Genomic DNA, 24,057 nt, shown 5'->3' with positions numbered 1-24,057 from the left:
GGTTAGTCTGGAGGAAAAACTTCCTAAAAAGTAGAGCTAATCAAAGGTAAAATGGACTGGCCTGGAGGCAGTGTCTCTAAGAAAATGTTGAGAAGGGATGAATGTCACCTCTGAAGATCAGATTCTACAACAAATCAGGAGACTGTCACTCTCCTAAAGTCTTCATGGAAAATGCTGATTTAGCCACTTGCTGGGAAAATGTAGATAGTAAGTATTCTTTTTTTAGGCACTAGCTGGATTAGATGAGCTTTGAAGTTCCTCCCAAATCAGATTCTTTGTGATATAAAATAATTTCACACATTACTAGGTTTTTAGTTGTTTCACAACTTTCTTAAATTGTGATGGAGTACTCTGGCAAAAAGATCAACCTAATTCTTCCTTTCTAAAAACAAGAAATTCTAGAAGGAAGGGATTAAGTCAAATATTTCCCCTCAACATAAAATAAGCTAATATGGACTCCAAGCCATTCTTCTTGAAGAAATAAAGACATTGATAGATTTTAGGTTATTTCTTTTACTAAGAGATGTGCATCTATTTAGCATAATTGTAAAATGAAAGTATCTACCTCACAAGATGAAGAAAGTATTTATGAAGTACTTATGCATAAAGATGGTATTAACAAATAATAATTAATGGGAATAATGCACTATAAAATCCTATTTTAAGAATTCATAGTAAGTTATAAAACTTAATTTCAAATGCTGTTCACAGTTAAGATGATATGCTTCTGAATTAACAAATAACTGATTCTAGTACTACTAAACTTTGTCGTGCAGTTGCTCACAAAGATCATTTTTCACTTATTTCACCTATCCATTTGCTTTACAGTCACAACTTGAATCAGGTGATCTGCTGAAATGCTCAAATTTATCAAAGATGACAGCAGTTCTCTTGCCAAAAATAATAGCATCCAGTAACTCATGAGTTGCTAATAGTTGATAAACTGTCAAAGTGGTGACAGCAGAAGTTTATGATGAGGCTAACTACTTCCAGCCATCTTACAGTGTCAACCCTGACTTAAAGAACAGGGCTCACAATAATCATAGTAGTGAATAGCTCCTATGTCCCTCCAGTTATAATAAAATATCGAGGAGAATTGACATGAGTAGAAACAAGCTTCTCAGCTGATCCCTGCTAAAAGGGCAAAGTTGAGGCTGCTGAGTTACTTCACTTTAAGAATTCTAAAGTACAATAAAACTAAAGCTGATTAAGCATCTGTACCAAAAAAGGAACTAATATGGTGTGCCTCTAATTTCAGGATGCCTAAAGGGAGGTGAAAACAAAGCAAGTCAAAGTTTCCATGCAAATCAGCATAGATTAACTATAATTTCAAAGTGGAAGAGATAAGATAAGGGGGATGAGGGAAGAAGAAGAAGAGAAGAAAGAGGAATGGGGGAGGAAGAAAGTGAAGAGGAGGAAAAAGAGAAAAGGAAAGGGAAAAAGAGAAAAGAAGAAAGAGAACGAGAAACAGCAGAAGCAGCAGACAGTAGCAAGCCCTAGGTATTTGTGGCTTAAATATGGACTGGAATTTGAATGTGTGGAAAATGGAGAGTTAATATTTCGCGTGACAGTGTGGGAGCTATAGCAATCTGTATGTCTCAATGGTTCACTGTTTCAATACAATTCCTTGTTTCAGGTTCTCAGGTGAATCCTAAGATGATTCGGGTTAGTCTCCATTAGAGATAATCAATATCAATGAAAGGCTGGAAGAGCACTGGGAAGACAGGCACACTGGCCTGAGTTGAGAACCAGAGACTCTTAATTTGGGGATGGTGAGGGAAGGGCTTATTGTAGCAAACTTTTGGCAAATGTAACTGTTCTGAGACCTCCACTGTGTCCAGATGGAAAAAAAAGAATACTGGAGGTGATGCAAACAGAAATAAAGGCAGGATAATTGGGGGTCAAGGGGTGGGGAGAGCAGCAGGAGAAAAGGTTGAGAAGGAATGAATATCATCTGTGAAAAGATCAGATTCTACAAAAACTCAATTAGGATTACCAAATGACCCAATTTTTAGAAACACAGGCACTGGAGTCAAAGGAACTAAAATCAATTCCTGCTTTCTTCATTTACTACCTGCGTGAACTTGAGCCAGTCATTTAACTTCTGTAGGCCACTTTTTTCTCATTTAAACCAAACAGTTGGACTAGATCATCTCTAAGATTCTTTCTAGCCCTAACTCTACAAAACACAATTTCTTATATTATTTTGATAACCATTATGCTTATTTATGATTCATTCTGTATCAGCATTAATTTTGAGCATATCTTTCAGTCATAGTTTAGTTTCAAAGTATTCATATATGCTTTATAAGGAAATAAATAACGCAAATGATGATGAACTTTTTTTTTTTTTAATAATAAGCTTTCCCCCAAATAGGATAGGCTTTATCTGAAAAAACCAGGAATTGTCCATTTGAAAAAACTGTTTAATGATTTTATTCAGATCTTTGCTCCATCTTAAAACAAGTCATCTCTTATATTAAAAAAAAATCATTTTCAAAATATTTTAAAATTCTAGACAGTTTCAAGTTTATCAGTTCTCTTATTCCAACTGAAAATATATGCCCATTGTCAAATTGGCCATGGTAGTTTTTTACTCCTGTCCTGATTAAAATGTCCATTATAAGGGAAATTTTACTACATGAAGGTCTTTGTTCAAGTTGAAATAGTATAAGCCAACTATCTTCTTTTCAGTACAGTGGCACTGACACTTTCTGGAGTTTAGACAGAAGTTTCCCAGGAATTGAGGGGCAGGGAGGAAGGGAGAGGGAAGAGGGAGTATCATTTCCTTTAAATCTACTATCTCCAAGAAAGTTTTTCTGATCTCCTATGTTCAGAAGTGACTGCTGTCAAATAAGAACACACAATTTTCCTTGTACCTCTCTTATGTCTTATGTATTTAACATATAATAGTTTATATCATAATCATTTAGGCGTATAGCTCAGCATCTTGATAGTGTCTTATCTTTATATCTCCCTCACAACCAAGAAACATTAAATAGATAATATCTGTTGATTTGAAAGTTGATGGGGGAAGCAAAGGTACTAGGGATCTTCTAAAATGAAAGCAACATCAATTATATGTTGAATAAGAGTAAGGTGGCCTAAGAACAGGAAAGCAGATTCAAAGTAAGATCACTATGGATAATAATGATTCAACTAAAATTGATTCAATAGTATGTATAAAAACTTTCCCTAGATCATGGGTGGTATAGGACATGAAATAAAAATAACAATGCATGATACTCAAAGTATGCTCCAGCAAAGAATAGATCATTTTTATAAGTTTTCATTTTCTTCAAGATTGGCCTATCTAATAGAATTTCTATCTAATCCTTGTAGTCTTCATTTTTCTAAGTTCCTTTAGGCTTATGACTTTAAAGTTCAATTTTTTTTTTCCTTTTCTTTTTCCTTCTAAAAATAGCCATCTATCTCAAGTGAGACAGTGAGCTCCTTGAGAACAGGAACTATTTTTTGCCTCTCTTTTTATTCCCAGGACTTAGTAAGCACAGTACCAGACACAGTAGGCACTTAATCAAAGCTTTCTGACTTGTTAATCTAAATGGACTTAAATATAAATGCCAATGTCTCATTTAGTCTGTTGGCTGTAAGAAAAGTAAGAGGTTTGGGTTTTGTTTTTTTGGGGGTTTTTTGTCTTTTAAATGTTTTTACCATGACTGAAAAAGCCCTTTTATTTCTTCTTGTGCTGTTCTCCACAATCTGATGTTCTTATTTTCAATGTGATCAGTAAATATAAAATGGATAAAGTCTTGATAAAAATATTCTTTGCTCTGAATTATTCAAAATAGTAAATTTCACTGTTGGCTAAAGTAGTATCATTACCATGGGCTAAGAAATGTTCTACTTTCAAATAATATTTCTGAAAATTGACCTAAATTATGGATCAATATCATTAATCAAACTCTAAGTATATAACATATTATAATAAATGCTACAGAGCAAGAATTCTGTGTGTGTGTGTGTGTGTGTGATTGCTCTATTATTTGAAAAAAAAATCTCCAAATTTCCTTTCACAGCATACTGCAACCAACAGACTTTATGGCCAGGAGTATAATAAGCAGGTGATTTATAAAGGGAATAAAATTCTTGCCATCAGAAACACAAATTCTAAGAATGAAACACAAATAAGTAAAATAGAAAAGGTTTTTTTTTTTTTTTTAAATAATGGTGAAAATACTGATATCAACTCTTTTTGCCTTTCCCATCCTAAATACATACATATATGTTACCCTTTGCTATTTTAAATTGCTGTTTTGATCAGGAAAATCAATGTGATAAAATGCTCAGATTAACTATAGTTTCAAAAATTGGATTTCTGGCCCAACATTTCCCCCCCTTCACCTGGAGAGAGGCATTTAACCACTTCCAGATGCAATTTCATAATCTACAAAATGGAGATAATACTAATTGTGCAACTTAACTTCCACAGATTGCTGAGGGGGTGAAACCTATAAAATGTTACAAGCAAAAAAACCAAATCAAACAAAACAAAACAAAACCCCTATGTAAATATCAGTAGTAGTAATTATTATTTTCAAGTTATAATTTTGTATTTAAAAAAAATAAAATGTCAGATTCAAATGAAAACACACTAAGAACAATCTGAGGGTTAAAAGACATTTGGGGGTTTTTTGAAGGGGAGAAGGGAAGAATCAAAGAAACAAATGCCAAAGCAATCTGTTCATGTTGGTATGAGATACACTTTTCACATTTATATAAGCAATATACCAGTTGAAAGCTTTTATTACTTTATTTACAGGAGTTGTTTTTTTTTTTTTTTTTAAGTCATGCAGGGCTATAAATTATACAGATAAAATTTTATACAAATTTTCAAGTAAGTCACTAGTCAATTACCAGTGAAATTTCATGCTTAAAAAATGTCTTGACAGTAAATCATGATACTCTTGTAAAAATGTAATTTATTTGCACATATTTTGGCAATGATAATTCTTTGTTTTCCTCATCTCTCACATTCTTCAATAGTGATGGGATAATGCAATTGATTGTAGTTTCTTTTATAAAGTACTTGCTCAAGTAGTGCTAATCACTAAGATAATTTATAAAGGAAATCATTGTTATAGATACTTCAACTAGAACAGAGCTTCATATGGGGCCAGTCAACAAAGTGATGTTTTCATGAAAAACTTAAAATTTGAAAGAAAAAAAAAAGTTGTAAGAAAGAATTATGAAATTTAAGTATTTGTTTGACTTATTAAAGTTTACATTCTGCCAGGTCTGCATTTCTTTCCTTAATTTGTATTCTGGCCAAGGCAGACTCAGAAAACAAATGTCCTTTTGTTTATAGCTCTGAAAGGTCACAAGAACAACAAAAGGAGATACAAATAAAATGAATGTGTCTTTCTATAAAACTTTCCCCATCTTATTTCAAGTTCATTCAGCAGGTAAACTGTTTCCAAATGTCAATGCTAGCCACCAATACAAATTTAACTCTTTACAAATGACCACACTCTTTTTTGATCAATTTCTTTTTTCAATGAAATGTTTCAGCAGAATTCAATGTAGGTGCTTAGAGTAAAAATGCCATTTAACTGCTCCTTACCGTTTTTTTTCCTCCCCCACATGATGTTTTAATGTCACCAATGAAAAGAGCTCCTGATGAGGAACTAATTCTTATAAGGATCAGAAGTTTCATGACAACTCATTCTTGGGGACACTTCAATTAAGCCAGTATGGGTTAGAGATAGGATAAAAGGGTATAAACTCTTTCACTGAGAACTCAAATGTCTTCAAGGGCTAGGCTTTCCAGGACTCACCTTATTTTTGTCATATTATCTCATGCTACATCCCCTTTAGAAACACAGACAAGTCCCAGACAAACCATATTTCTTTCCTCCAAAGATATCCTACATTTTTCTACCTTTCTACCTTCACTCAATTATTCCTTATACTATCTAACTTTCAAGGAGTGGATCAAAGAGCAGCTTTCTCTGATTTTTTAATTCCCCTGGTCAAAATCTCTCTCTTTTTTCCTCTACCTTATTATAGAATACCTATTAGTATTTGTCTATTTTATTTTTTTTCTGTAGTTATTTCTGTCAAAAATTAGGACTCAGAAGACAGAAACTTTCTTATCCAATATTATCTAATAAAATATGGATTATAAGCAGATAGGCATATAAAAATAAAGAACAAAAGAAGGAATTCAGTGTTTTACTCTTTTTTGTATGTATATTAAAAATACTCAATGAAACATTAAAAAGTTTATCCAAGATGGAAAGAAGAGGTGAACACAGTATGCTGGAAGTTACTTCTAATCGAGCCGTATCTCATTGGTTTCTAGAACTGACAAGTTATATAATGTTAAAGACATATTAACTTTTATTTTAAAGCCTGTAGAATAAATTTGGGCCTTCCAATTTAGGGTTAATATTATTCTTTTGGTAAGTACTCACATGCTAATGACAAACAATGAGCACTTGTATTTTCTTATAAGCATAAGGTAAATTATAGGAATGAACAAAGGCTTCATTATCTCATTTTGCAGCACATCTATTACAAACCAGTTTTTATTTTAAAGTCTAATTCCCAGGCCTTAAGGGAAATGAAAGAATAGGTTCATGATCACACACCAAAAAGACTATTTTGTTAAACATGACACCTTCTGGCTAAAAACAGAAGTCAGGAATGAGAACTAGGTAGGGTGGAAGAACTTAGTAAGGTCACTGAAAGTTTGAGAAAGACTGAAAGAAGGAATTTCTCACATGCCAAATGAAGCTTATCAATACAAACTGTAACTAGCAGTTGTCTATACCTGGTGTGATCTCAATAAATAGCAAATGTTATTTTACAGCTATCAGCAAGTCAGCCACTGCACAAAATATCATTTGTTAAATGAATTTTCATAAGCATAGTTTCCTTTTAGCAACAAAGCTTTGTAAGATATTAAAATATAAATAGCACTTAAGCCTTAATAGTTATTTATACCTTATTTATCATATTCTTTCAGAAGAGATGGCTTTGCAGAGATAACATTAAAGAAATGAAAAGTTACAGAAAGGGGAGGATGAGAACACCAAAAACAAATTTTACCTGTTTTGTAGGAAGAGATACAATTTCTTTTATTTCCTGGGAGCCAATTATGATTAGAAATAACAAGAATAAATTTTTTCTTCAAAGGTATCTAAAACATTATAAATAACCAACAATAATCTATTTGCTAATTATTCTTGCTGTTCCTTCATTCAGGTATATTTGATTCTTCATGACCCCGTGAACCACAGCATACCATTGCTGTTATGGGATTTTTCTTGGCAAAGCAACTGGAGTGGTTTGCCATTTCTTTCTCCTGTGGATTATAACAAACAGAAGTTAAGTGACTTGCCTAGGGACTACAGCTAATAAGTGGCTAGGGCTGGATTTTGGACCCCAAACATTATCCAATCAACCATTTAGCCACCTCTTAAACTATTATTACATTTTGATAAAAACATTTTCCATAATACAATAAAAAGACAATTGTACATAAAAATGCAAATCTATGTCCAATTGTTATTGCTTTCAAATATACAGTAGCATCATTTTTTTTTCTTTTTTTCTCCTTACTGAGGCTACCATTAGACACAAATAAGTTTATTATATGTATGTGTGTATATATATATATATATATATATATATATATATATATATATATATATCTCAGTAAAATTATTCTTTGTATATTTATATTTATCAGTTCTTTCTCTGGAGGCAGATATAGTCTTTATATTAATTTGGGTATTTATAATAGACAAAATAACTTATTCACTTAAAGTTGTTCTTAAAACAATATTGTTGTTACTCTCTTGTCTCTGACTCTCTCTCTCTCTCTCTCTCTCTCTCTCTCTCTCTCTCTCTCTCTCGCAAGGCAATTGGGGTTAGGACTTGCCCAGGATCACTAAGCTAGTTAAGTGTCTGAGACCTGATTTGACTCCAGGGCCAATGATCTATGTACAATACTATCTAATTGCTCCCAATATTCTCTTATTATGCCCAAAGGGTATAATATGTTTTAATTGAATCAGAGCTACAATTAAAATCAAAAGGTATTACATCCTTCTTTTCTTACATTCAAAGAAATCACATTTTCCCAGCAAAAAGTGAATGGAGAAACAGAATGTAGAACTATTTATTGGCCCCTACCATAAACATATGTAAGATCTCTTTCAGGTCAATTTCTGGAACTCCTATCATACAAATGTAATTTTTAAAGTTACTTTTCTTACAGAAAATGGATAGCTATAAGAAAGTATATGTAGGTGTGAAATTCAAGTGAGAAATTACTCTCATTCTCTAAACACCAAAGATATTTCAATTTATGCTACAATTTAACAACATTTTCTCTTGTAAATTAGATAAACATAAATAAAACCCTCATTTTCTGATCTTTTTATCAAAATATACAGCAAAATCAAAACATACAACATATCGAGTATGGCACATTGTAGAATCCTCTACATATATTCTCTGAAATATAGGATTCTTATAGTCACATATTATTTACTTCCCTTTCATTCTATATAGTTAATTCCCTATATTATTAAAAAAAAATACCAGGACATTCCAGAATCTATGCACTGTCTATATTCCCTAAAGACTGAAAGAGTGAAGAAAGTTGAGACAAGAATTTTCCCCCAATATAATAGACTGTAGAAAAGTTATAGTCCTGGGAGAATTTATATTGGTTTCAGGCATTTCTAATTTAGAAGGGTCAGAAGATAGCATTAATTCAAAACAGACTATGTATTAAGGCAACAACTGTTTTCCAGCAATTCTGTCTTTGAACTAATACATTTATCTCCCACCAGTTCATCCACAGGGAGTGAGAGATAGTATTAGGGACAACATAGGGTGTGCTTTTAATTGACAACCAGTAAAGTGTCTTTTGTATGAACAGTACTCTCCAAGGGGATTAAAAACAAAACAAAACAAAACAAAACAAAACAGAAACAAATGCTTCAAATAATTCCATTTTATGAAATATTTTGTCAAAAGGAATTTATTGCACATAAGTGTATTCTCTAACATTTTTGATATTGTAAAGATAAAATTTAGTCAAATAGTTGGTCAAAAATGATAAAAGATGAACGCTAAATTTTGTGCAATACCTCTTAGATACTAACAGAAATACAAGAAAACAACTCAAAGCTGCTGCTCTTGGATATAAATATATAGTTGGGGAGATGAAAACAAATGAATCATTTTTATAAAGTACAAGTACAAATTAATATCCATCCCTCCCTTTTTCTCTTGATACCATGTTTGCATTATACACTAAGATTGTTTCTAGGTCCTCTGCTTTCCTCCCATAATTATCTCTTTTGGGATAACAATTCTTTATCATAGATTCCTCTACTCTGAGGTTGACTCCCATATTTATTTCTTTATATTTTATTCTTACCAGTAATATTTTTTTAACAGGTCATGGTATTGATCTTCTGATGACACTTAATGTAAACAATTCCAAAAGAGTTTTTATATTCACTTCTGCTTCCACAGATCTCCTTTTTACTTCTAACAATATCACCAGTCTTTATAACTTAAACCAAAAATGTAACCATTGCTTTCAAATCACCTTTGTTTCTCTCATTCATTCAACAAGTCAAATTAATTATTCATAAAAATCAAGCTGACTGTTCCTAACTACTATCTCCATAATCTATCAAATGAGTTGTATATGGTAGAATTTTTCCACTCTCAATCCTATGACCCTTCTTCAAATACTCAACAATTCACAATTTATACCAAGCACACTTGCTCATCTTCCTGCCTAGTCACTCCCTGTTTCATCCATCTTGCACAAATCTGAAAAATAATTTCATCTTCTTAAAAAATCTATACATGCTGTTCATAATAAATTAAAATTCCTCAGTCTAGTGTTTTTCTTTAGTCAACTATCATATCTTGTCCTTCCAATTCATCTCCAAAATTATGTCTGCATGTTGTATTGTTATAGTCCTGTTTCTTTGTCTTTAGCATATTTCTACTTTGATGGCACAGTATAGTGGAAAGAATACTGGGTTAGAAGTCAGAAGACATGGGTTCTAGATAAAACTGTCAATAATTAGTTATGTGAACATGATTAAATCCTTTCATCATGTGAATTAAGTCATCATCAATGACATTCATATAACAATGTCCAAATGGAAAAGGTGACCAAAAATAGCCATTTTTTAAATAGTGATAAACAATAGACAGACTATATATTCCTCTCATAGACAGGTAATGTTAGGAGAAGTAGAAGAGAGCCTCCCTTGTATCAAGTGATTTGATGGCTCTATTGGACATTTGCAGCAGGGTATAAACGAAAGTTTAACAGAATGAAAATTCATGCATATGATAAAATCTGACCTTAAAAAAAATGAATGATGATGCATCTTGGATTTATCAGTATATTGATATATTTTTCAGGTGATATGCTATATGATACAAACCATGCAATACTTCAAATTCCAAAGAATTAATGTTGTTGGTGACTTAAAAAAATGATTAAGAGGCATTGGAAGATAGTCCAGTCAGAAGGGAACAGTGTAAGCAAAAGCACAAGGAAGCAATAAATGTGATGTATTTATATAAAATGGACATTCTAAAGGAAGTGTGGAGCCATATTGTAAATAGTCTTTAAAGCCAAACTAAGGATCTACACAATTAATTTCTGTAGGTAATAAGGAGTCATTGTCATTGAAGAAGGTATTACTTTTTTTTAAAGCAACTTAGTGAACTAAAAATCTATATAATTACTCTCTGTAGAGAATGAGACATTGAAGAAAAAATTTTGTTTTTAAAGCAAATTAATGAAAAGCATGCAAAGAGATATTTTAGAAAAAATAATTTAGTGATGGTAAGGAGGATGAACTGAAGTGAAGCAACTGGGAAACAGGAATACCAATTAAGAAGCTATTATATTAGTCCACTTTTAATTATTTTAGATCTTTAATGGTTCTTTTTTCCTAATTCTCCAATTATAAGTTCCCCCTTTCCTAACTGTAGTTTCCAAAGTATAATATTCTTCACATTCTCAAATTCTTAAGCATTTCTTTTATTTCATCAATATAGGTATTCCTTCAAATGATGTAAGATTACAATGTATACATAAAAAAACCATTCTTTGTGACTTTTATCAATATCTTCCAGTAAAATAATCACATGAATGTCCAGTACAATATGCTAAGGACTCTTCTCCCTTTCTCGGCACATTGCAGGAATGCTAATTATTCACAAAGTCTCTCCAGTAGTTCTCTCTTCCTCATAATCACATAACCTCTCTGCTATGTAACCAGTTCAGCTTCATTTTTAACTTACACATTTCTCCAATGACATTCTTTATTCAATTATTCATTTATAAGTATTGATTTTGTAATGGAATGCAACCACCTCATGTGTGCCATATTGATTTTCATCATTTTCTGGGTAACATATAGTATAGTGGATTAAGCTACAGACTCATAGTGAAGAAGACCTCAATGTAAATTCTGCCTATAATACTTAAGAGAAGGCTCAATTTCCTCTTCTGTACATTGCATATAAGAATAGCACCTAACTGAAAGAGTTGCTGTGAGGTCTATATAAGGTAAGCTGTATAAAGCACATTTGCAAATCTTAAAGTGCTGTCTAAAAGAAGGTGTTTTTGTTTTCCTCTATTTCATTGGAAAACTATGTCTTTCAGTCTAAAAAACCCTTAGGAAAATACTGATATTAAAGGAAAATGCTTTCTTTTAAATTACTTCTTAATGATTTGTTAATTCAATTTAAATGAGTACATAAATACGAAATAGAAGGGAAAAAAACACATATGGAGTTGCTCATGAAATGCATCCTACAAGTAAATTTTAAGCCCTAATTTTAAGAGGTATATATGGGCAAAAAAAGAAGAGCAAAACTTTCTTGTGGAGAGAATGGCATGAGCAAGGACAAAAAGGCAGGAATGAGTAAGTCATATGAGAGAAATGGCAAACAGATTAGCTTGGCTATAGCAAAGGGACCATGTAGGGAAGAAAAATAGGAAGTCTTACTTGACTTTATTTCCCTTGTTAAATCCTGAAGTATAAAATGCCCATTATCTTCTGCGATTCAAGAGTAAAAGATTTTTTTTTAACAAAAGTAGGAATTATCAGAAAGCCCAAAATTACTGGATTTGATGACATATAGAATAAATTTCTAGTTGGCCAAAATTTGAAAGTGCTGTTTTAAAACACATTAAGATAATAAATAAAATTATAATTATTTAAACCACTGATACATCAAGCTCTGCCAAGATTAGAAAACTAATGCCAAAATTAGAAAACATATGAACCCAAATTGAGATTCCCTGATTTCAGTGGTACATGACATTGGTTACTATCCCAGAAGTGGTTCATGAGATACCAGACCCAAAAATTTTCCAGTTCCTGAGTCCAATATTACAATAGTATTTTGATGCTTCAAAATGGAAAATCAAAAGACTCAGACATTAGACTGATACACATAACTTTAAGTCATTAGAATATATTAACTCTATTTTGGGAGGCAAAAATGTCCAGTAATTAAGACATAAGACTAAAAGGAAATCTTAATTGCATTCCCAGTATACCACTTACTTTGTGACTGAAAAAAATCATTGGTTATCTTTTAGCTTCTCCATTTATAAAATGAGAACGGAAACAGTTTTGCAATTCTTACAGAAGTTTTTCTTAATGAGATGTCTGCAAAGCAGACTGTTCTATTCAACTATATATTTTCTTTAAGAAACATAGGAATTTTTATATTTATCTGTTATAAGCTGGTACAAGATCACAGGGTGGTAAGTTTAGAATTATTATTATTATTATCTCTACAAAAACCAGACAACATTGGAACTTAGAAGTTAACGTATAATTTCCTTTATGAAATACAATGTATGCATAGATTTAAGATGGGAAAGTTCAACCAATGCATACATATGTCAGATACAATACTTCTTGTACTTTTAATAGTTGTATTGTTCTTCTACAGAAAAGTCAAAATATAAATTTTCCATCATTTGGGCCATTCTTCAGTATATAATGAAAGAAACTATAGAAACAATACTCTAAAGTTGGAAAAGTTAGTAAATTGCTAAGGATTTAAATAGATTGGGAATTATTTCATCTAGCTGAGATTAGAAAAACTAAGCTGAATGACTATTTTAATTTTTTTACCAAGACAGTAGACCCTCTTGCTAATAAATCCTGGACTGTTTGAAAATTTGTTCCTCTGTGTAACGTGCTCTCCTGGCAGTTACAATTACTAGCTTAATAACCGGTAGTGCACTCAACAACCATGTGTAATCTTAAAAGCCTTTATTATACCTACTCACATAATGCCCTAACTGATGCCCTGACTTGTTGGTTCCCGAGTGAACACCTGGTCAGAAGACCCATGTGTTCACTACCAAAACCCTTACCTCTTTTGGCTATCCATCTTGGCTTGGCCACCCAGGCTAGGGAGCCAGGGTGAAGAGCGCCAGGTTAAAGAGGCCCGCCTGCTGCCTGCAGTGGGCTTACATAGGGCCTGTGAGGTCACACACACAGCCAATCAGTGAGAGAGTCACCCATTAGGAAGCTATCTCAATATGGCCAGGATCCCGCCCAAGGGCAGTCCTAATATCCACAGAAATTACTTCCGGGCCTCAATCTCCCGATTTGCTGTGGCACCCACTTAAAGGCCCCTTACACCTCTGACTAGAAACTGTAACAGTTTGGCTTCTCCTCCACAAAACTCATAGAACAGGCATATGCAATATTCACTCATAAAAGGATTTTATATGGGCAGGTATCACAGTGGAACTTCCTTCTAAGTAATCTGGATTTGGATCTATTAAAAAGATGGTGAACTGTTCAGAGTCAACCAGCTGTCTCAACAGAAGCAATAAGGGAGTTTAAAATATTCCCTTGTTAGGCCTCCTGAATCCAGTCTATTTTGTGCTCTCACATGGATCGTCTGCAATAGAAGTATTATTTAAGAAGTCCATTTACAAAGAAGCCTTTAAAAAGTGTCAAAAGAAATTACTTTGAGGAGTTTTTCACAAACATGTCTCCAATTTTAACTTTTTTCCCTATTTGTTGTTCCACAGAATCCAAAAATGGCTATCTTTAATTGACTTTACAAGCTGTGGGGAGTTTGAGAGTATAAGGTAGATCTCAATTTTAACGACATTTTGCTTTAAATAACATAATTTTGCTTTAAATCCTAAGAATTTTTTAAAATTTTATTTTCACTGAAAGCTATTTACAAATACCTGGTATTCCAATAAGGAAATCTCAATATTCATTTACTTTTCAGAATTTTGAAATGTACTTCTGAATAGTTCAATGAAAAAGTGACAAAGACAAATACAATACATTATCCTGGCATTTTTATTTTAAGAATTATACATCTTTGGTTATCTCTACTAAGGTAAAAATGCTATTTATTCCAATGAGTATATAAGAAGTATCTATCAACATGGACGCTGATAATATCATGACTCTGAAGTGTATTTTTTCTTTTTTGAGGCAATTGAAGTTAAGTGACTTGCCAAGGGTCACATAGACAGTAAACGTCTGAGGCCAAATTTGTACTCCAAAATCAGAGCTGTATCCATCAAGCCACCTAGATGCTACTCTTCGATGTATTTTTGAACAAGGTTTACATGATCTTTAAAAAAGTAATTCAATTTTGAGTTATTTCCACTTTTGCAAGGCAATGATGTGAAGATTCCGCTTATGAATAGCTAAATATTCTCACAATGTAATTGAGTCAATTAGTCAACAAGAATTTACCTACTGCTTACTATGAGTGAGACAATTTGCTAAGTATTGTGTTTTACACTTACATAAGGCTTTCTTAAAGGAAAAAAAATTGGAAAACCTGAAATATAAGAAAAAAGTGTCCAAAGTAAAGGTGATATAGAGAAAAGTTCAATGTGATTTTTTTGATCCAATTCATTTAATATAAATACAATCAAACTCATTCATAGCTTCTCCATTTTAAAGCTTTTGTGTGTGTGTGATAATCACTTACCCTTTTTTATAATCTCTAGAGTAAGATCTAAATAAAATAAAACAATTATTAAAATTTTAATTTTAGCTTGTGACCGGATTTGCACTTGTGATTTCATTGCCATAAATAACTCAGAGATAAAGGAACCATTTCAATTTTTAGTGATCAGCATTTTCTCTGAAAATTTTGATTACATCTAAAGTTTGGAAAATGGATCTAGTCTTTGCTAATCTGTGCACACTGTATATACAGGTAAAGAAAAATACTATTCAGAACAAAAAAGGAAATCATTTATTAATAAGATTTATAACTGCTGTATTACATTTGAAAGTAATTCAAATGTGTATTTGTAAAAATGTATAGTTCTCTGATTCAGAGGATATTCATATATCATTAATCCAAATGTTCAAAATCAATAACTGAATCTGGAACTTAGTTCTTCCCTGTTTAGATTGTTATAAATTATAAAAGTATTCCAAGTCAAATTAGCATTGAATATGAAAAGCTTATTCAAATATAGCATTTTTAAAAAATTATTTAATATGAAAATTAAACCAAAGTCTTTACCTGATTAATCTATAAAATACTTAAAAGGAGAAACTGATTATTGATATTGTTAGGCTTTTTAAAAAAATAAACTTATCATTTTCTTGTGAAACACCTTTAGGAAATAACTGGATTTAATGGAAATTAGAGACAGATTTTTTTCTTTTCTTTTTTCTTTTTTTTGGTCATACATGTACCATGGCTATGAAATATAGTTTCCAATTTGTTACCAAACATATCTATTTGGCAATGTCTTTTTGAGGCCATTGTACCAGATTTTTTTTTTAATTAAGTAAGGAAAAATAGCATCTTCATAAATGTTATCCTACCATCTTTAATAACATGTACTTCTATTTCACTAAATAATTAAATATCTCACAGTAATAGAATGATTTTTTAAAATTTTTTATTTTTTATTTTTGCCGTTTTGATTGCTACTGATAATTAACTGAAAATCAAAAGCAAAAGACAGGAAGTTCTAGTAGACCCAGGGTCAGCCTCATGAAATAAAACTTAAGATTAAAGCCCTACAGATGATAAATATTAGCTGAGAAATCTCTTAAGATTGAGAATTAGAAGTTGTTTAACTATTAGTGAAGGAAATTTTAATTCCAAGAGTTCACTAAACAAGCAGATGAAATAGCAATTTCAGATCTACTCCTATCCTCTCTACCCTCAAAACAAAACAGACAAAAGTAAAATATTCAAAAGGATCTTATATTGAAAATTAAATTAAAGTATCAAGAGATTGTTTGATATATCTATAATATTAATGTTTGGCAAAAAAAAAAAAAAAAAAAATCATGAAAAAATCGGTACACCACAAGTATGCTACAAGTTTTTCCCAAATAAAATTTATTAAGAACTTTTTCTATTTCAACAGAGACCCACTTCCAAAGAATCACTGTTGCTAATATCCATAATTTACTCTCTAGATACAGCTAGTCATGTGTTACAGGGGACAGAGTGCTGCATTTGGGCTTAGAGAATCTATATTATAATCCTGGATTTCTCACCCTGTCTAGGGCTAACCAAATGAACCTCTCTTCAAACAATGACATTCTGCCTGATCTCCCAATGAGAGATTCTGAACTGCTAACTGAGTATACACAATTCTATATCCTATCCTCCATTTGCTGCTCCCTAAACACTTCAACTCTATCCTTGCAAGGTCTCACTTCAACTCTGTGGGTTCTTTCAGTTGTACTCTCTGAAATTCTAATTCCATAATTAACACATTTGATCTGCCATTTTTACCTTTGTAACATCTCTCCCATACACCCTTTCTTTCCTCTGACAAGGTATCAATTTGGTCCAGTTCCTCATCACCTCAAGGGAAGTGACTTGCCCAAAATCACATGGCTTTTAAGGGATAGGGAGACTGCCAGACTCAAATGCAGAAGAATTTCCATGAGTGGGTAACTTGTTCTGTGGGAATACACATAGTCTGGGCACAGGGGATGTGGAGGAAATGGCCCAGAAACTGGGAGAGAACAATGCTGCAGGTATTAAACCCCATCTCCTCTTAAAGGAAAGGGCTCTTCCCCATCCCCTTGTCTCAATGCTCCATGAAAAATCCAACCACTCCAAGTACGATTTGTAAGCACCACATGTTAGCCCATTCTACCTATCCATCTTGCCAGTCTCTAGGCTAAGCTTCCTCTTTGCTCTGGGCTCCAACTAATGTATGGCAAAGGGCTTTCCACATGGAGTTTGTTACAATCCTCTAATGAGCACAACCATCCATTGTGCTGCTCCCCTTTACAGAGTTTTCACTAAGCTGGGAAGAACACCATCCATTCTCTGTCTCTCACAGGAATTCCAGAGCTCCTGAGTCCTCTCATTAGAATTAAGTGAACCTGGAAAGGCTGCATCTTTGTCTGAGTTTCCCTTAAAGATTAATCCCAATTTATCTTTTGTATACATGGTTTATACAAGGTTGTTTATATGTTGTATGCCCATTAGAATGAGTTTCTTGAGAGTAAGACTATCTGTTATACATAATAAATAGTTAATGTTTATCAACTGATCTCTTCCTTTCTCATTTCTTCGTTCCACTGAACCAGAGACATGACTCACTCTTTTCAGTAATGAATATACTTTGCTACATTTTCCAGTAATGAATATACTTTCTATTATATTTCCTGAATCCATGGTCTTGGTGAGGAAATTAGAATATTCATGGCTCTCCAAATTACCAAATTCTACCTCTTCCAACTTCCCTTAGAAATCTTGCTTCCTAACAAAAGATTAAGAATTTCAAAGGAATTAATGAAGACAAAAGCAAATGAAGGTGGCCTACCTGTATTATAAAGCTATATTATAAAGCAGCAATCATCAAAAGCATTTGGTACTGGCTAAGAAAGAGAGAAGTTGATCATTGAAATAGGTTAGATTCACACAACAAAAAAGCCAATGACTATAACAATCTAACACTAGATAAACCCAAAGGCCCCATCTTTTGAGATAAGAATTCACTATCTGATAAAAACTGGAAAAATTGGAAATTAGTATGGCAGAAAGTAGGCACAGAACGACACTTAACATCATACACCAAGATAAGGTCGAAATGCGTTCATGATCTAGACATAAAGAATGATACAATAAACAAATCAGAAGAGCATTGGATACTTTACCTCTCAGATTGGTGGAGGAGGAAGGAATTTGTGACCAAAAAAGAACTAGAGATCATTATTGATCACAAAATAGATAACTTTGATTATATCAACTTAACTTAAATTTAAACTGAAAACTTAAATTTGTACAAATAAAACTAATGCAGACAAGATTAGAAGGGAAGCAATAAACTGGGAAAACATTTTTTACATCCAAAGGATCTGATAAAGGCCTCATTTATAAAATATATAGATAACTGACTCAAATTTATAATAGTTCAAGCCATTCTCCAATTGATATATGGTCAAGGGATATGAACAGACAATTTTCAGATAAAGAAATTGAAACTATTTGTAGCCACATGAAAAAGTGCGCCAAATCACATTTGATCAGAGAAATGCAAATACTAGTTTTCACTGATACATTGTTGGTGGAAATATGAACGGATCCAACCATTCTGGAGAGCAATTTAGAACTATGCTCCAAAAGTTATCAAACTGTACATACTCTTTGATCCAGCAGTGTTTCTACTGGGATTATATCCCAAAAGAGATCTTAAAGGAGTAAAAGGGACCCACATGTGCAGAAAATTTTTGTGGCAAGAAACTGGAAATTGAGTCCATCACTGGGCCCATAAATTGGAGAATGGTTGAATAAATTATGGTATATGAATGCTATGAAATACTATTGTTCTGTAAGAAACAACCAGCAGGATGATTTCAGAAAGGCTTGAACAGACTTACATGAACCGATGCTAAGTGAAATAAGCAAAAGCAGGAGATAATTATACATGACAACAACAAGACTATACGATGATCCATTCTGATGGACATGGCTCTCTTCAACAATGAGATGTTTCAAACCAGTTCTTGTAAAGGGCTAGAACTGAGCAATGCACTTGGATAATGAAGCATGTGAGATTAATTGCCAGTTGGACAGTACCCTATTAACTTGTTTGAAGGTTGACCCTCCCGAGCTATTCTGTGCTGACTTGATTGGTGGGACAAAGAGGGGGAAGTGACGTGTGTGTGGGAGAAGTAGGAAGAGGAAGAGGAATTCAGGCACAGAAGTTGACTCAGTCTCTCTTGGCATTTGAGGGAGGAAGGTGTATGTGAGGTTGCTAGGCCTAACCCCCTGACCTTGACTGTAAAAGATCAAGAATAAAAACTTTTAATGATCCTGACTCCAGCTGATTTCTGGGAAGACAGAGTTCCAGCATTTTGGCGTCCAAGCGTGGGGCCGGCACCCTACTTCCACTGAAGTCCTCAGATGACCAGGAGATTAGGTGAGTATTCTAATAGAAATAAGGAACTTACCTTGTTAAGGACTAAACCAGCAATCTCTAGTAGCTGATACGGGGCAGGTGTTAGCTAAAAACATTCCTTCGGCCTCAGCCAACCTAGATAAAGCCCCTGCTCCTGCTCCAGTCTCCCCTAGTAGTAATCCTATAGAGGATATAATTAAGATAATTCACAAGAAGAGTTTACTTGTAACCAGCCCACAAATGAATAGTTTCTTAGACTCATTGAATCGCATGTCCCCTGGGTACTTAAAGGAAGAAAAACTAAGCATAGATAACTGGAAGCAAGTGGGACTTGAAATGAAAGAATTTTATGCAAAAAATAGGCCTTATTCAATTACCTCAGAGGTATTTTATCTATATAACGTGATTCAATTAGACTTAAGCTATCCAGCAAGTTATAGGAGAAGGAAAAGTGAACAGAGGAGGAAGTATGAGGAACAAAGGATAGAAAATAAGCAAATTCAAGGCCTTGACAGAGGGCAAGGGGATCTGAATGAGGAATTAGGGTGTGTTGACTCTGATTGTCCTGAAGAGACTTCAACCCCCCCTAGAGAAGATTATTGATCAGCCCACATCACCTCCACCTTCAGGGACAAGGGAGGAGGAGTAATGGGAGGGGTGGTGATATCATCAGCACCTCCCCCCCAGCAATCACCAACCCCCATAACTAGATTACAGAAAGGGCTTATTGAAGCCATTCAAAATGGAAAAGAAATAGATAATGATTTCAAACATCAAATTTTTCCTGGGATTCAACAGCATAATTCTGCAGGTCAAGAAAGTAGAAAATATGCTCCTTTTAATATGGATATCCTTAAAGACCTCAAAAAAGCTTGCACTCTCTTTGGGGCTACATCAAATTATGTTAAGATGTTAATACACAATTTGGCTTATGAAACTTTAACCCCTAGTGACTGGAAAATCATTGCAAAGTTGTGCTTAGAACCTGGACAAAACTTGTGGTTTTCTGAATATACTGAGCACTGTAGGATTCAAGCCCAACAAAATAGTCAAAGGGGAGTTAATACTTCAATCACCTGTGACCTACTAACAGGTGTAGGCTCTTATCCAGATGCTTCAGTACAGATTAATTACTCCATAACAGCATTTGAGCAAATTGCTGCTGCTGCTATCAAAGCATGGGCTTCTCTCCCCAGTAAAAACTACAAGGGTGAGACCTTCACAAAAATTGTACAGGGACCAAATGAACCCTTTGCTGATTTTGTGGCACGTTTGCAGACAGCTGTCACACAGACTAATGGTGAAAATGAAGTAACAGACACTTTGGTAAGGCAACTTGCTAGAGAAAATGCCAATGAGGTTTGTAGAAGGATTACACTAGGACTAAATAGGGATGCTCCTTTAGAGGAGATCATAAGACGCTGTGCCACAATGGGCACAAATACCTTTTATAGCCAGGCTATGGTGCAGACTTCCCAAGATCCCAACATAGGAAGACAGGGTCCCTTTTGGCAAGGGACTTCCAGAGAGACTCGTCAATGCTTTCAATGTGGTAAAGTAGGCCATCTGAAAGCTCAATGTTGGCATAGAGACAGAGTGAGAAAACAGGCTGGGAGAACAAGACCCAAAACCCCATGTCCAAAATGCAACAGAGGATTTCATTGGGCATCAGAGTGTAGACTGATTCAGGAAACGGGATGAGGGGCCCAGCTCCAGGGCCCCAGCGCGAATTTAATGGCCTCTTTAGGTTATAGACATTAAGGATTGCTTCTATTCTATCCCTCTAGATAAGGAGGATATGAAAAGATTTGCCTTTTCAATGCCCAGCGTTAACTTAGCTGAGCCTTATAAAAGATATGAATGGACAGTTTTGCCAGTTTGAAAAACAGCCCTACTATGTGTCAAATTTATGTTGCTGCTGCTCTTACCCCAGTAAGAAAAGCATTTCCAAAAGTAATGTTATTACATTACATGCTGTGAAACCATCTCAGAGTGGCAAATTTTATTAGCCATGGCTCCAAATTTTACACATGTGTCTCCATTAAAGATAACCAGACTGTTACATAATTGGCAATGGATTCTTGAAGAAAAGGTTTCTAAAATTCCTCTTAAAGGACCACTATCTTTATAGATGCAAACAAACATAATATTTGCGCTATATATTCTCATTTCTTAACTATAAAGAGGGTAATCAGAACTCCTTTTCAGTCCACTCAGCAGAATGAATTGTATGCAATCATTCTAGCTCTTGCTTATTATCCGGGAGACATAAATATAATATCTGATTCAGCCTATTCAGTAGGTGTGGGACAAAGAATTGCCACAACCCAAATAAAATTTGTAGTCTCTAGCTTCAAGGAACTTCAAGAGCAAGTGAGAAAGCATCCATGTAAGATTTATATTTTTGTATGTCGACTCCCATAGTGGACTTCCAGGTCCTAATTTTGATGGTAATTGAAAGGCAGATAGCCTTCTAACCATGCTGGCCAGTACTCCTTTATTTCAAGAAGCACAAGATTCTCATTCTAAATATCATCAAGCTGCCCGAGCTTTACATTTACAATTTGGAATAACAAGAGAAGAAGCTAGGAACATACTAAAAGCCTGTACAGCTTGCCTTACTTTCATGCTCCAACACTCCCTCCAGGGAAGAACCTTCATAATTTGAGACCTAATGAAATTTGGCAAATGGATGTGACCCACTATAAATCTTTTGGTCTTCTGTCTTTTATTCATGTTGTGGTAAACACCTTTTCAGGATTCACTTTTGCAATTCCAGCAGCAAAAGAGACAGCCCAAATGGTCACTGAATTCCTTATACAAGCATTTGCAATTATGGGTGTGCCACAAGCAATAAAAACAGACAATGGACCTGCATATACATCTAAACATTTTACATACTTTTGTGCACAGTATAAGATTTTACATACCACGGGCATACCTTTTAATCCTCAAGAGCAGGCAATAGTAGAGAGAAGAAACAGAGATATTAAGATACTTCCCCAAAAACAAAAGAAAGGGGGAGCCACGGGTAACCCTAGAGAACTTCTGAATTTAGTTCTCTATACCATTAATTTTTAAATTTTTGACAAAGATGAACTGGCTCCAGCAGACAGGTTTTATAACCCACCGGAAGGGCAGTGTCCAGTGCGAGCAGTTCCACTGTCTTTAGATAATCGCCAGGTGATATGGAGAGACCCAGAAAGTGGTGAATGGAAAGGACCAGATAGGTTAACTGCTTGGGGGAGAGGGTTTGCTTGTATCTCCACAGATGGAGAAGGAATCAGATGACTGCCAATGAGCTGTATTCTCTTTGCCCATTGGAGAGAGACGGAGCAGACTCTTGAAACGAAGGAGAAGACCCAAGAAACATCAGGTGGTTCCCTTGCTGATTGTGCCCACCACTGAAAGAGCCTGGCAGTTATGGCGTTTGACTCATGAACATCAAAAACTGTTGGACTTGAAAATCCTCAGAAATCATTGGATTCTCTGAGCTGTGATAAGACTATTGTAGGACTTCTAAATCCTCAGGAATCATTGGATTCTCTGAGGCATCATAAGACTGTTTTTGGACTTCAAAACCTGTAGGGATCATTGGATTCCCTAACATATAAAAAGACTGATGTGGGACTTCAAAAACTTGTGGGGATCATTGGAATGATTAAGCATGGACATGAAGCAATGGACAATAGATTGGTTTTGGACTATCTCTTGGTTGCTGAACACAGTGTAGGTGTGACTGATGTTTACATACCCTCCTTCTAGGACTTCTGGAAATCTTTTACAAAATCGTGTTGATTTATATTGTTTGTCACATCACTACTTGCATGTACAATTCCTGTTTGTTACACCACATCGAGTCTGCACTGACTGTGGGGAGAGTCATCATTAATAGCCTCTGCATTATTGCTATGTGCTTGTGTAATAACTCCCATGCTGCTGGGTTTGTGCATACTTGTCTCTAATAAGGCCCTTCAACCCAGAAACCCGCTTCCAAATCCCCACTTCTCTTTGGTGCTTTTCATCTCCCTTCCTGAGATGTCAGGGGGAGGGGGGGCGTGATCACTTCCTTTTTGGGGTTCTCACCTCCCTGAAAAGTCAGGGATGGCGCGACCACCTGTGGCCTAAAACAAAAGAAAGCGGGAGATGTAAAAGGCTAGAACTGAGCAATGCACTTGGATAATGAAGCACGTGAGACTAATTGCCAATTGGACAGTTCCCTATTAACTTGTTTGAAGGTTGACCCTCCCCAGCTATTCTGTGCTGACTTGATTGGTGGGACAAAGAGGGGGAAGTGATATGTGTGGGAGGAGGAGGAAGAGGAATTGAGATGCAGACGCTGAGTCAATCTCTCCGGGTGTTTGAGGGAGGAAGGTGTGTGTGAGGTTGCTAGGCCTAACCCCCTGACCTTGACTGTAAAAGATCAAGAATAAAGATTTTTAGTGATCCTGACTCCAGCTGATTTCTGGGAAGACAGAGTTCCAGCAAGTTCTACTTGTTCAATGATGAAGGGAGCCATCTACACCCAGAGAGAGAACCATGGGAACACAGTGTGGAATACAACATAGTATTCTCACTCTCTCTGTTGTTATTGCTTGCATTTTTTCCTTCTCAAATTTTCTTTTTCTTCCTTCTTC

General features: G+C 34.5%; 1 protein-coding gene and 1 long non-coding RNA gene across 2 annotated transcripts in view; one reads left to right on the top strand and one right to left on the bottom strand.

The window, feature by feature from the left end:
- The window catches only part of GMDS (GDP-mannose 4,6-dehydratase), a 751,186-nt gene that overhangs the window by 606,931 nt on the left and 120,198 nt on the right, over positions 1 to 24,057 (bottom strand). The gene's annotated exons all lie outside the window — the stretch shown is intronic.
- On the top strand, positions 19,244 to 23,863 carry LOC141544265 (uncharacterized). The gene is made up of 2 exons (XR_012482570.1): positions 19,244 to 19,441; positions 22,671 to 23,863. It is a non-coding gene; the product is annotated as an uncharacterized LOC141544265 (long non-coding RNA).

Source organism: Sminthopsis crassicaudata, chromosome 1, assembly GCF_048593235.1.
Source record: "Sminthopsis crassicaudata isolate SCR6 chromosome 1, ASM4859323v1, whole genome shotgun sequence".
Lineage (NCBI taxonomy): Eukaryota > Metazoa > Chordata > Mammalia > Dasyuromorphia > Dasyuridae > Sminthopsis > Sminthopsis crassicaudata.
Note: the sequence above shows the minus strand (reverse complement) of the source record. Positions and strands in the feature narration are given on the sequence as shown.